Genomic DNA, 15,231 nt, shown 5'->3' with positions numbered 1-15,231 from the left:
CTCTTTTGCTGTCTCGCATACAGGGTTATCGTTACCATCTTTCTAAATTCCATATATATGTGTTAGTATACTGTATTGGTGTTTTTCTTTCTGGCTTACTTCACTCTGTATAATAGGCTCCAGTTTCATCCACCTCATTAGAACTGATTCAAATGCATTCTTTTTAATGGCTGAGTAATACTCCATTGTGTATATGTACCACAGCTTTCTTATCCATTCGTCTGTTAATGGACATCAGGAACTCCCAATCCCACCATAAACTCAGGGAAGTTCCACATTAGACTAGTTAATGCACCCGATGACTTCTGATGTGTTTTATATGATACTTTTAAGACACATGGAGCTTGTTATATACTATCTCCTAAAGTCCATTGAGTTGACTTCATTGTAGGCAATAGGTGACCGATTTAGTAGAATTTAATCCAAGGTTTTCATGCCAGGTGAGTCCATCTACTGTGCACCCTGACTCAGAAAATATTGCACAGAATAACTGGGTATGGGTTAAGGATAGGCTGTATTGGTAAAACACAAATTCATACAAATCAAGGGTGACCAGGAGAAAACAATACACCTGTTCCTCATCTCACAGTGAGGTATGCTGAAACTAGGGCTCTGGATCCTTACTTGTGAGTCTGTTCCTTGGGTTGAGACCTTCCTTTTCCCTCAATGCCGACACTGTACAAGCACAATAGCAACTTTCGTTGAGAGAGGATGGACTGATAGATATAAGAAGGCTGTATTTGGAATACTGGGTTTTATCAGAAGAGCCCATAGCCTTGCAACACCCAGAAACCTTGAGGCCCATAGGAAATTGGAATCCCTTTCTGGAAGAAAGGAGCCTCCAACCCTGTAGAGGACAGAGTTTGGTGAATCTGCTCAGATTGAAAGCAAGGACAATGCAGATCCTGTTAGCTCTTTGTCCAGGGAAGCCAGGATCTCTCAGAGGATGATTCTTGGACAATCCTCTTTTATCAGATTTATCGGAAAAGCAAGATTAAAGGTAAAAAAGGTCTATCTCTAACCAGAAAGGTGTTTCCCCTTACCAAACAGTAGTAAGAGCACCCAGTAGCTAATCAATCCAGCTGAGTCAATCCTGACACCCACTGAAGTGGAAGATATATTGGCATGACTATAATAGTTACATTGGGATGACTATCCTCCCCCCACCTCAAGTGATGTCTAATGTCTGAGGACTCCTTTATCGATACTAACAGATATTTCATATGTTTTCTTTGTGGTAAAGGAGGTCCTCACTTCTTTGTCTTTTTGGTTGCGTGCTATTTAACAATAAATCCACTGTAATCCTCCTTCTTATTATTCTCCTGAAGGAAATATGTCTTTGTTTTATGGTTGCCTTCAAATTTTCCTCGTTGTCTTTGGTTTTCAGAAGTTTGAATATTTGTTTGTTGTATTAGCTGAGCATCTTGAATCTTTAGTTTGATACATATCATTAATTTTGGGAGAGGCTTAGCTGTTATTTCCTCAGGTATTTCTCCCAACTTTTTGTATCTCTACTCTTTGTGGGATTTCAATTGCATTTGTGTTAGAACTTTTGATATTGTTCTACAGCTCTTGAGTGTTCTACTCAGTTTTATTTTAACTCTTTTTTTCCCCTCTCTTTCTTTCAGTTTGAATAATTTCTATTGACCTATCTTCTGGTTCACTGATCCTTTCTTCACTATGTTCATTCTACTTATGAGCCTTCAAAGGCATTCATTATTTCTATCAGTTTCTTTTACATTTCTAATAATTCCGTTTAATTCTGTCTTAGTTTCCATGACTGCTGAAATGACCCACATGATATTACATGTTGTCTTTCTTTTTAACTAGATCTTTCAACACATTAGTTATTTTACATCCCTTGTTTGATACTAACAACATCTGCGTCATATCAGAGGCCTCTGCTGATGATTACTTTCTCTTATGGTGTTTTTCTTGCCTTTACATGTGTCATATTCTTTTGTTGAAAGCTGGGCATCTTGTATAGGGAACGAGATACTGAGGTAAATATCTGAGGTAAATATATTTTTTATGCCTGAAGACAAGTGTACCTTACTTTCTGCTAGACCTTAGTATGGAGGTTTATGTTAATCTTGACAGTAGTTAGTCTGGATTTGAGGTCTTTTGGTTGCTATGGTTACCACAGGTTTTTGTTTTTGTTTTTGTTTTCAAAATTTTCCAGTGATACTTTTGTTCAGATTGTGGGCTGCTTTGTAAGAGATTATTTTCTCAGTATATGCTTATTCTTAGTGTCTTCCCTTTGGGCTGTGCCCTAGAGAGAAGCTGCCTCTTGCTATTCTCCCACCTGTATTCCGCTGTTACTATTAATTCATGTTTATTAGCCTGCTGGTTGATGTTTGCACAGAGGAGGATTTTCCAATGTTCTAGTTATGTTTATGGCTCCTGAAATTACTGTTGCCTTGTGTTTCAGGAGTTTTGCATTCACACGTGTTCCTGACTCCCCTTCAGACCTATACCCAGGTTTGTCATGTATTTCTATCCCTTCCACAATGCTTGAGCTTTTCTCTTTTATTCTCTTTCTCCAGCTTCACTGGGCTTCTACCATTGCCCGAATACCACAAGTATTGTTGCTCTTACCCCAGTAAATTAAGGCTTTTGTTCCATAAGGGATAAGAGAGACACTGTTCTGGGAAAGGATTCATCAGGCTGGCTGCTGTTTTCCTTCCTCAGCCAACACCAGGAGGAAAGCTTTTCTACAGTCTCTCATATTTTCCTTTTGAGTGCTCCATGGGTTTATGGAAAATAAGTCTGAAAGTGTTAATCTCCCTATACTTGTGGCTCCCAGGGCTTCATACTTTCTTTGGCGCCTTTAATTCAGTACAGTTCTGTTCAGTTGCTTAGTCATGTCTGACTATTTGAGACTACACGGACTGCAGCATGCCATGCCTCCCTGCCCATGACCAACACCTGAAGTTTGCTCAAACTCTTCCATTGAGTCAGTGATGCCATCCAACCATCTCATCCTCTGTCATCCCCTTCTCCTCCTGCCTTCATCTTGCCCAGCATCAGTGTCTTTTCCAATGAGTCAGTTCTAAGCATCAGGTGGCCAAAGTATTGGAGTTTCAGCTTCAAAATCAGTCCTTCCAATGAATATTCAGGACTGATTTACTTTAGGATTGACTGGTTGGATCTCCTTGAAGTCCAAGGGACTCTCAAGAGTCTTCTCCAACACCATAGTTCAAAAGCATCAATTCTTTGGCACTCAGCTTTCTTTATAGTCCTACTCTCACATCCATACATGACTACTGGAAAAACCATAGCTTTGACTAGACAGGCCTTTGTTGGCAAAGTAATGTCTCTGCTTTTTAATATGCTGTCTAGGTTGGTCATAACTTTTCTTCCAAGGAGCAAGCATCTTTTAATTTCATGTCTGTAGTCACTATGTGCTGTGATTTTAGAACCAAAAAAATTAAGTCTGTCACTGTTTCCATTATTTCCCCATCTATTTGCCATGTAGTGATGGGCCCAGATGCCATGATCTTAGTTTTCTGAATATTGAGCTTTAAGCCAATTTTTTCACTCTCCTCTTTCACTTTGATCAAGAGGCAAGAGGCTCTTTAGTTCTTCTTAGCTTTTTGCCATAAGGGTGGTGTCATGTGCATATCTGAGGTTATGGATACTTCTCCTGGCAATCTTTCTTTTAATTAATTTATTTCTTTTAATTGAAGGCTAGTTACTTTACAATAATTTGGCCATATATTGACATGAATGGTTTTTACCATATATTGACATGAATAAGCCATGGGTGTACATGTGTTCCCCATCCTGAACCGCCCTCCCACCTCCCACCCCATCCCATCCTTCAGGGTTTTCCCAGTGCGCTGGCCCTGAGTACCCTGTCTCAGGCATCAAATCTGGACTGGCGATCTGTTTCATATATGGCAATATACATGTTTCAATGCTATTCTCTCAATTCATTCACCCTCGCCTTCTCCCACAGAGTCCAAAAGTCTATTCTTTACATCTGTGTCTCTTTTGCTGTCTCATATATAGGGTCATTGTTACCTTCTTTCTAAATTCCATATATATGCATTAATATACTATATTGGTGTTTTTTTTTTTTATTTCTTACTTACTTCACTCTGTATAATAGGCTCCAGTTTCATCCACCTCATTAGAATGGATTCAAATGCATTCTTTTTAATAGCTGAATAATATTTCATTGTGTATGTGTACCACAGCTCTCTTATCCATTCATCTGCCAATGGACATCTAGGTTGCTTCCATGTCCTGGCTATTGTAAACAGTGCTGAGATGAACATTGGGGTATGGGTGTCTCTTTCAATTCTGGTTTCCTTGGTGTGTATGCCCAGCAGTGGGATTGCTGGGTCGTATGGAAGTTCTATTTGTAGCTTTCTAAGGGATCTCCACACTGTTCTCCATAGTAGCTGTACTAGTTTGCATTCCCAACAACAGTGTAAGAGGGTTCCCTTTTCTCCACAAGCTCTCCAGCATTTATCATTTGTAGACTTTTGGATAGCAGCTATTCTGACTGGCGTGAGATGGTACCTCATTGTGGTTTTGATTTGCATTTCTCTGATAATGAGTGATATTGAGGATCTTTTCATGTGTTTGTTAGCCATTTGTATGTCTTCTTTGGAGAAATGTCTATTTAGTCCTTTGGCCCATTTTTTGACTGGGTCATTTATTTTTCTGGAATTGAGCTTCATGAGCTGCTTGTATACTCTTGAGATTAATTCTTTGTCCATTGCTTCATTTGCTATTATTTTCCCATTCTGAAGGCTGTCTTTTCACCTTGCTTATAGTTTCCTTCGTTGTGTAAAAGCTTTTAAGTTTAATTAGGTCCTATTCGTTTATTTTTACTTTCATTTCCTTTACTCTGGGAGGTAGGTTGTAGAGGATCCTGCTGTGTTTTATGTCAGAGAGGGATTTGCCTTTGTTTTCCTCTAGGAGTTTTATAGTTTCTGGTCTTATGTTTAGATCTTTAATTCATTTTGAGTTTATTTTTGTGTATGGTGTTAGAAAGAATTCTAGTTTCATTCTTTTATAAGTGGTTGACCAGTCTTCCCAGAACCACTTGTTAAAGGATTGTTTTTTCTCCATTGTATATTCTTGCCTCCTTTGTCAAAGATAAGGTGTCCATAGGTGCGTGGATTTATCTCTGGGCTTTCTATTTTGTTCCATTGATCTATATTTCTGTCTTTGTGCCAGTACCATACTGTCTTGATGACTGTAGCTTTTTAGTATAGTCTGAAGTCAGGCAGATTGATTCCTCCAGTTCCATTCTTCTTTCTCAAGATTGCTTTGGCTATTCGAGGTTTTTTGTATTTGCATACAAATTGTGAAATTATTTGTTCTAGTTCTCTGAAAAATATTGTTGGTAGCTTGATAGGGATTGGATTGAATCTATAGATTGCTTTGGGTAGTATACTCATTTTCACTATGATTCTGCCAATCCATGTAAATGGTATATTTCTCCATCTATTTGTGTCATCTTTGATTGCTTTCATGAGTATTTTATAGTTTTCTATAGATAGGTCTTTTGTTTCTTTAGGTAGGTATATTCCTAAGTATTTTATTCTTTTCATTGCAGTGGTGAATGGAATTGTTTCCTTAATTTCTCCTTCTGTTTTCTCATTGTTAGTGTATAGGAATGCAAGGGAGTTCTGTGTGTTAATTTTATATCCTGCAACTTTGCTATATTCATTGATTAGCTCTAGTAATTTTCTGGTTGTGTCTTTAGGATTTTCTATGTAGAGGATCATGTCATCTGCAAACAGTGAGAGTTTTACTTCTTCTTTTCCAATCTGGATTCCTTTTATTTCTTTTTCTGCTCTGATTGCTCTAGCTAAAACTTCCAAAACTATGTTGAATAGTAGTGGTGAGAGTGGGCACCCTTGTCTTGTTCCTGACTTTAGGGGAAATGCTTTCAATTTTTCACCATTGAGGATAATGTTTTCTGTGGGTTTATCATATATGGCTTTTATTATGTTGAGGCATGTTCCTTCTATGCCTTCTTTCTGGAGGGTTTTTATCATAAATGGATGTTGAATTTTTTCAAAGGCTTTCTCTGCATCTATTGAGATAATCGTATGGTTTTTAATCTTTTAATTTGTTAATGTAATATATCACATTGATTAATTTGTGAATATTGAAGAATCCTTGCATCCCTGGAATAAAGCCCACTTGATCATGATGTATGATCCTTTTAATATGTTGTTGGATTCTGTTTGCTAGAATTTTGTTAAGGATTTTTACATCTATGTTCATCAGTGATATCAGCCTTTAGTTTTCTTTCTTTTTTTTTTTTTTTTTTTTTGTGGCATCTTTGTCAAGTTTTGGTATTAGGGTGATGGTGGCCTAAGAATGAGTTTGAAAGTTTACCTTCCTCTGCAATTTTCTGGTTTGAGTAGGATAGGCATTAGCTCTTCTCTAAATTTTTGGTAGACTTCACCTGTGAAGCTATCTGGAACTGGGCTTTTGTTTGTTGGAAAATTTTTTATTACAGTTTCAATTTCCGTGCTTTTGATGAGTCTGTTAAGATTTTCTATTTCTTCCTGGTTCAGTTTTGGAAGGTTCTACTTTTCTATGAATTTGTCCATTTCTTCCAAGGTGTCCATTTTGTTGACATATAGTTGCTGATAGTAATCTCTTATGATCCTTTGTATTTCTGTGTTGTCGTGATTTCTCCATTTTCATTTCTAATTTTGTTGGTTTGATTCTTCTCCCTTTTTTTCTTGATGAGTTTGGCTAATGATTTGTCTATTTCATTTATCTTCTCAAAGAGCCAGCTTTTAGTTTTGTTGATTTTTGCTATAGTCTCCTTTGTTTCTTTTTCATTTATTTCTGCCCTAATTTTTATGATTTCTTTCCTTCTACTAACCCTGGGGTTCTTCATTTCTTCTTTTTCTGCTTTAGCTGTAAAGTTAGGTTATTTATTTGATTTTTCTCTTGTTTCTTGAGGTAAGCTTGTATTGCTATGAACCTTCTGCTTAGCACTGCTTTTACTGAATCCCATAGGATTTGGGTTGTGTTTTCATTTTCATTCATTTCTATGCATATTTTGATTTATTTTTTGATTTCTTCTGTAATTTGTTGGTTATTGAGAAGCATGTTGTTTAGCCTCCTTATGTTTGTATTTTTAATAGTTTTTTCCTGTAGTTGATATCTAATCTTACCACATTGTGATCAGAAAAGATGCTTGAAATGATTTCAATTTTTTTGAATTTATCAAGACTAGATTTATGGCCCAGGATGTGATCTATCCTTGAAAAGTTTTCCACATGCACTTGAGAAAAAGGTGAAATTCATTGTTTTGGGGTAAAATGTCCTATAGATATCAATTAGGTCTAATTGGTCCATTGCATCATTTAAAGTTTGTGTTTTCTTGCTAATTTTCTGTCTGATCTATCCATAGGTGTGAGTGGGGTATTAAAGTCTCCCACTATTATTGTGTTGCTGTTAGTTTCCCCTTTCATACTTGTTGGCATTTGCGTTACATATTGCAGTGTTCCTATGTTGTGTGCATATATATTTATAATTGTTATATCTTCTTCTTGGATTTATTCTTTGATCATTATGTAGTGTCCTTCTTTGTCTCTTTTCACAGCCTTTATTTCAAAGTCTATTTTATCTGATATGAGTATTGCTACTCCTACTTTCTTTTGGTTTCCATTTGTGTGAAATATATTTTTCCAGCCCTTCACTTTCAGTCCGTATGTGTCCCTTGTTTTGAGGTGGGTCTCTTGTAGACAGCATATATAAGGGTCTTATTTTTGTATCCATTCAGCCAGTCTTTGTCTTTTGGTTGGGGCATTCAATCCATTTACATTTAAGGTAATTATTGATAAGTATGATCCTGTTGCGATTTACTTTGTTTTTTGGGATTTGAGCTTATAAACCTTTTATGTGTTTCCTGTCTAGAGAAGATCCTTTAGCATTTGTTGAAGAGCTGGTTTGGTGGTGCTGAATTTTCTCACCTTTTGCTTGTCTGTTAAGCTTTTGATTTCTCCTTCATATTTGAGTAAGATCCTTGCTGGGTATAGTAATCTGGGATGTAGGTTTTTCTTTTTCATCACTTTAAGTATGTCCTGACATTTGCTTCTGGCCTTAAGGTTTCTGTTGAAATATCAATTGTTATCCTTATGGGAATCCCCTTGTGTGTTATTTGTTGCTTTCCCCTTGCTTCTTTTAATATTTGCTCTTTGTGTTTGATTTTCATTAATTTGATTAACATGTGTCTTGGGGTGTTTCACCCTGGGTTTTTCCTATCTGGGACTCTCTGGGTTTCTTGGACTTGGGTGGCTATTTCCTTCCCCATTTTAGGGAAGTTTTCAACTATTATCTCCTCAAGTATTTTCGCATGGCCTTTCTTTTTGTCTTCTTCTTCTGGAACTCCTATGATTCGAATGTTGGGGCATTTAACATTGTCCCAGAGGTCTCTGAGGTTGTCCTCATTTCTTTTAATTCTTTTTTATTTTTTCCTCTCTGCTTCATTTATTTGCACCATTCTATCATCCACCTCACTTATCCTATCTTCTGTCTCAGTTATTCTACTGTTGGTTCCCTCCAGCTTTTGATCTCAGTTATTGCTGAGATCATTATTGATTGACTGTTTTTTATTTCTTCTAGGTCCTTGTTAAACATTTCTTGCATCTTTTCAATCCTTGTCTCCAATCTATTTATCTGTAACTCCATTTTGTTTTCAAGATTTTGGATCATCTTTACTGTATAATGATTCTGAATTCTTTTTCAGGTAGACTTTGTATCTCCTCCCTTTTTGTTTTTTGTTTGTTTGTTTGGTGGGCATTTATCATGTTCCGTTACCTGTTGAATATTTCTCTGCCTTTTTGTTTTGTTTAGATTACTGTGTTTGGGGTGGCCTTTCTGTATGCTAGAAGTTTGTGGTTCCTCTTTATTGTGGAGATTCCTCCCTGTGGGTGGGGTTGGACAAGTGGCTTGTCAATGTTTCCTGGGTAGGGAATCTTTCATCAGTGTTCTGGTGGGTGGAGCTGGATATCTTCTCTCTGGAGTGCAATGAAGTGTCCAGTAGTGAGTTTTGAGGTGTCTGGGTTTGGTGTGACTTTTGGTGGCCTGTATTTTAATGCTCAGGGTTATGTTCCTGCATTGCTGGAGAATTAGCATGGCATGTATTACTCTGAAACTTGTTGGCTCTTGGGTGGAGCTTGGTTTCAGTGTAGGGTATGGAGGCTTTTGGATGAGCTCTTGTTGATTAATATTCCCTGGAGTCAGGAGTTTTCTGGTGTTCTCAAGTTTTGGATTTAAGCCTCCTGCCTCTGGCTTTCAGTCTTATTATTACAGTAGCCTCAAGACTTCTCCATCTATACAGCACCAATGATAAAACATCTAGGTTAATGGTGAAAAGATTCTCCACAGTGAGGGACAGCCAGAGAGGTTCACAGAGTACATGGAGAAGAGAAGAGGATGAGGGAGATAGAGGTGACCAGGAGGAGAAGAGGGGAAATCAAAAAGGGAGAGTGCAATCTGGCCAGGAATCAAATCCCTATGTGCTCTCCACAGTCTGGAACACACAGAGAGGTTCACCGAGTTTCACAGAGAAGAGAAAAGGGAGGAAGGAGACAGAAGTGGCCAGAAGGAGAAGAGGGGGTGTCAAAAGGGGAGAGACCAATCTAGCTAGTAATTAGTTCACTAAGGGTTCTCCACAGCCCAGAACACCCAAAGAGATTCACAGAGTTAAGTAGAGAAGAGAAGGGGGAGGAAGGAGATAGAGGTGACCTGGGGAAGGAAAAGGAGAGTGAAAAGGAGAGAGAGCAATCAAGGCAGTAATCACACCCTTAAGTAAAAATGGGTACTGACGGTCAGATTCTTAAAGGTACAAAATTGATAACAAATACCAAAAAGCAAAGATTAAAAATCTAGAGTAGAGGTAAGATTCTCAAAAATACAATATTAAAAATACAAAAAAAATCACAAAAATTATAAAAAATATATGTGAAATTTGTTTTAAAAATATGGTCTTTTTTTTGGCAAGGTAATAGGTTATAAAAATGAAAATTAAAGGAATAATAAAGAACTTAAATTTTTTTTTAATTAAAAATGATAATAGTAAAATATATCTAGGAATTTCTCTGGAGCTGTTGAGGGGAGTGCGGGGTCAGTTCAGTTTCAGATAGTTCCTTGTTCCAGCTTATACTTCTCAAGGTCAATAGGCCCCTTCCAATGCTTAGTCAATGCTAACTACAGGGTTTTAATCTGTTACACCTGTCACTTCCAAAGCATTTCCCTCTTCTTTGCTTTTTTTGGCTTCCTCTATTTGCAAGTCTCTTCAGTGTCTAATTTCCACCATGACACAAGGGGGTGAAGGTGGTCACTTATTTAGGCTCACTCGTTCAGTTGTGCTGTGGGGAGGGAGGAACAGTACAAACAAATAATCACTGGAGTGTGTGGGGAGTGCTCGCAGTGTAAGGATCACACTGGGTTTGCCCCAGCTCACTGTGCTTGTGCTTTCCTGGTCTACACTGCTCAGGCTCCATGTTGCTCTGCAGGGGAACTGTCCAAAGTGGGCCCTGGGTTTCGCACACTTCCCAGGTCTAAGCTGCTCAGGTTCAGGTTCTCAGGTACTCCACGAAGCCACAGACTGGGTTGGCCATGCGTTTTGTGCCCTTCCCAGGTCCAAGGAGCTCAGGAGACCAGGTGCTTGGTGAGCACACTGTCCGAGGTGGTCTGGTGTCTTAATCACCTCCCCAGTCCCAGCCACTCAGTTTCCTGGGTGTGCTGCGAGAGCACCGTCTCAGGTGTGCCCTGTGTCTCCTCTGGGGAGCTGATCTCTGGCTGCAACCCTCCTGGCAGACATCAACCGTCCAGGATCTCAGGAAGACCTGGTTAGCAACTGGGAGCCTGCTCACAATTTGGTGGAGGATGCCATTTCTGGAGCCAAGATTGCCCCTTGCCTTCCGGCTCTGGCTGTCACCAGCCTGCCTCTCTGCCTCTGGTGGGAGAATAGGCCAGTCCGCAGGCAGCTAGCTAGCTCAATCCTTTGTTCTGTGAGAGTTCTTTTGTGGGAAAGTTCTCTCTCTCTCTCTTTTTTTTTCTCTCTCCGGCTATCCTACAATTTGGGTTGCTATCTCACATTAAATCCCTCAGATTCTCCTCAGGGCATTCAGGCCCAGTCCTTACCCCAAGCATGCAACCCATGCCTCCCTGTTCAGCCCCAACTTGCTGGTGGCAGACGCGAGTGTCTGGGCTACTTCTTCACTGGGAGTTGCAGTTTGGCATGTATTCTGTGTGTGTGTGTGTTTTCCCCCTCCCTGTTATGTTGCCCTCTGAGATTCCAAAACTCCCCACAGACCCGCCAATGAGAGGGTTTCCTGGTGTTTGGAAACTTTCCCTCCTTCACAACTCCTCTCTGGGATGGGTCTCTGTCCCTAACTCTTTTGTCTCTCTTTTTGTCTTTTATATTTTGTCCTACCTACTTTCAAAAGAATGTGCTGCCTTTCTGGGTGTCTGGTGTCCTCTGCCAGTGTTCAGAAGTTATTTGGTGGAAGTTGCTCAGCATTCAAATGATCTTTTGATGAATTTGTGAGGCAGAAAGTGGTCTCCCTATCCTATTCCTCCACCATCATAGGACCACCCCTTTCTCCTGGCAATCTTGATTCCAGTTTGTGCTTCATCTAGCCCAGGGTTTCTCATGATGTACTCTGAATATAAGTTAAATAAGCAGGGTGACAAAATACAGCCTTGACATACTCCTTTCCCTATTTGGAACCAGTCTGTTGTTCTATGTCCAGTTATTACTGTTGCTTCCTGACCTGCATACAGATTTCTCAAGAAGCAGGTCAGATGGTCTGGTATTCCCATCTCAGAATTTTCCACAGTTTATTGTGATCCACACAGTCAAAGGCTATGGCATGCAATAAAGCAGGAATAGATGTTTTTCTGGAATGTTCTTGCTTTTTCAAGGATCCAGAAGATGTTGGTAATTTGATATCTGGTTCTTCTGCCTTTTCTAAAACCAGCTTGAACATCTGGAAGTTCACTGTTGAAGCCTGACTTGGAGAATTTTGATCATTACTTTACTAGTATGTGAGATGAGTGCAACTGTGCTGTAGTTTGAGCATTCCTTGGCATTGCCTTTCTTTGTGATTGGAATGAGAACGGACCTTTTCTAGTCCTATGGCCACTGCCGAGTTTTCCAAATTTGCTGGCATATTGAGTGTGGCACTTTCACAGCATCATCTTTTAGGATTTGAAATAGCTCAACTGGAATTCCATCACCTCCACTAGCTTTGTTTGTAATAATGCTTCCTAAGGCCCACTTGACTTCGCATTCCAGGATGTCTGGCTCTAGGTGAGTGATCATACCATCATGATTATCTGGGTCATGAAGATCTTTTTTGTATGGTTCTTCTGTGTATTCTTGCCACCTCTTCTTAATAGCTTCTGATTCTATTATGTCTATGCCATTTCTGTCCTTTATTGTGCCCATTTTTGGATGGGCACATTTGCATGAAATGTTGCATGGAATGTTCCCTTGGTATCTCTAATTTTATTGAAGAGATCTCTAGTCTTTCCCATTCTATTGTTTTCCTCTATTTCTTTGCACTGATCACTGAGAAAGGCTTTCTTATCTCTCCTAGCTATTCTTTGGAACTCTGCATTCAAATGGGTATATCTTTTATTTTCTCCTTTGCTTTTTGGTTTTCTTTTTTTCACAGCTATTTGTAAGACCTCCTCAGACAACCATTTTGCTTTTTTGCATTTCTTTTTCTTGGGGATGGTTCATTCAAGTCTGATCTAAATCAAATCCCTTAAGATTATACAGTGGAGGTGACAAATAGATTCAATGGATTAGATCTGATAGATAGAATGCCTTGAGAACTATGGATGGAGATTCGTAACCTCATACAGGAGGTGGAGATCAAAACCATCCCCAAGAAGGAGCCTACAATTGACCTTTAGTTATTCATCTAAGGTTTTTACCTGAACTCTTCTTCCTGGCCAACACGTGTCATATGTGCCTCAGATGAAAAATTCTTAGGTCTGTTTTCTTCTGTAGATGCCTATCCTTCTCCAATTTTTTTAGTTAGTTGTTGGATCTGTGACATCAGTTTATTTAATGTGGTCAAAACAAGTTATTAATTAGCATTTTTCCAGCTTTTTGTGTGTTACAAGTGTAGGAGCAATGCTCTTTTCAGTAGTTCATTTCTCTGAGCTAAAACTGGAATCACCAGTGTCTATTGGAAAGTAAAGCTTAAAAGTTTCCCAATTCTGAGCATGGTAGATCAATAAAACACATAGATCAATAAAACAGAACAAAGAACTCAGACCCACACAAGTATTCCCAACTGAGTTTTTTAGCAGACACAAAAGCAATTCAATAGAATAAGGATCTCCTTTTCAAGAAATGACACTGAAGCAATCAGATATCCATAAGCCAAAAATGAACCTCTTCCTAAATGTCTTGCCTTATACAAAAATTACCTTAGCATCAATCATGGAATAAAATGTAAAATGCAATGCTAAAATTTTTATTAAAAGTACAATAAGCTTCAGATCTTAAGGCTAACCAGAGAATTTGTAAACCAGATAACTAGAGAACAGTCCATTAAACAAAAATTGACAAATTGGATCTAGTCAAAATAAAACTTTTGTTCCAGGAAAGAAGTTGTGAAGAGCATGAAGAAATAAGGTACTGACTCAAAGCATTTTTAAAATCTCATATCTAATGAAGACCTTGTATCTAGGCTAGAAAGAATTCTAAAAACTCAATAATTAAAAGTCTATTAGAAAATGGGCCAAAGAAATGAGCAGACATTTTACTAAAAGGCATGCAAATGAATAACCATGTGTAAAGGTGTTCAACATTATTAGCCATTAGGTAAATGCAAATTAAAAGCATGATGAGCTATTACTACAAATCTGTTCAATGGTTACAATGAAAAGTATAATGATATCAAATGACACAAAATGCAAGAATTTGCAGAAATGAATCACTCATAATTTACTGATGGAAATGTAAAATGATAGTCATTTTAGAAAATAGTTCTGCAGTTTCTTATAAAGTTTGCATTTTCCATATGATTGGTCTTCCATGGTAGCTCAGCTGGTAAAAATCCACCCGCGATGAAGGAGATCTGGTTTTGATCCCTGGGTTGGGAGGATCCCCTGGAGAAGGAAATAGCTACCCACTCCAGTATTCTGGCCTGGAGAATTCAACTGACAGTATATGTCCATGGACAGGACTATTCCTTAGTCCATGGAGTTGCAGAGTCAGACATGGTGAGTGACTTTCACTTTCACTTTACCATATGATTACCAATTTTATTCTAAGGCATTTATTTTAAAGAAATGAAAATTTATGTTCTTACAAAGACCTGTATTTACATGTTCATAGCAGCTATACTCATAACAGCCAGAAGTAAGAAGAATTTCAACGTCCTTAACCTGTGAATACTTAAATTGGAATATATTCATTCCATAGGATATTATGTGGCTATGACAAAGTATGAGTTATCAGCATAGGCAACAACCTGGATCAATCTCCAAATGATTATGCTGAAAGAAAAAAAGCCAATCTCAAAAAGTTATATTTATTTATTTATTTTATTTTTTAACTTTACAATAATTATGTATATAAAAATTTTTAAGTTATATACTGTATGATTATATTCATATACCATTATTGTATTAAATATCAATATTATGGCAAAGAACATGTTAGCTGCCAAGTGTTAGGAATGAGGTTGGGAGATTAGTGCGGTCATAAAGGAATAGTAGGAGGGAGACTTGTCTAATGGAACAATTCCATGCCTTGATTGTGGTGCTGGATACACAAAGCTACACGTGTGACAAAATTGCTTAGGGCTGTATGCATATGCTCATGCATATACAGGCACACACACACATGCACAGTGAAATAGGTGCATGTTGAAATCTGAATAAGATTGGTGGATTGTGCCACTTCTTCAGTTTCCTGGTTTTGATACTGTGCTTTAGAAATGCAAGGTGTTGCTATTGAGATAAGTTAGGTAGTGTGCCAAAGGGCCTCTTTGTATTTTTTTTTTTGTAATTTCCCCTGAATCGTTAAGCATTCAAAATAAATAGTTAAGAAAAGGTCAATACAGATTATATAAACTATTATTTTCCAACCCATTACCTGTTATATATACTTTTAATCATGAAAGAAGTAATACAATCTAAAAGTTCATTTCCGCTGAAAAGACTCAAAAATGATGTAGGTTTATTACAGTATAAATAGCCATATAATGT

The sequence above is a fragment of the Bubalus kerabau genome, chromosome 10 (assembly GCF_029407905.1).
Source record: "Bubalus kerabau isolate K-KA32 ecotype Philippines breed swamp buffalo chromosome 10, PCC_UOA_SB_1v2, whole genome shotgun sequence".
Lineage (NCBI taxonomy): Eukaryota > Metazoa > Chordata > Mammalia > Artiodactyla > Bovidae > Bubalus > Bubalus kerabau.
The sequence above is the reverse complement of the archived record's forward strand: the minus strand, read 5'-3'. Positions refer to the sequence as shown.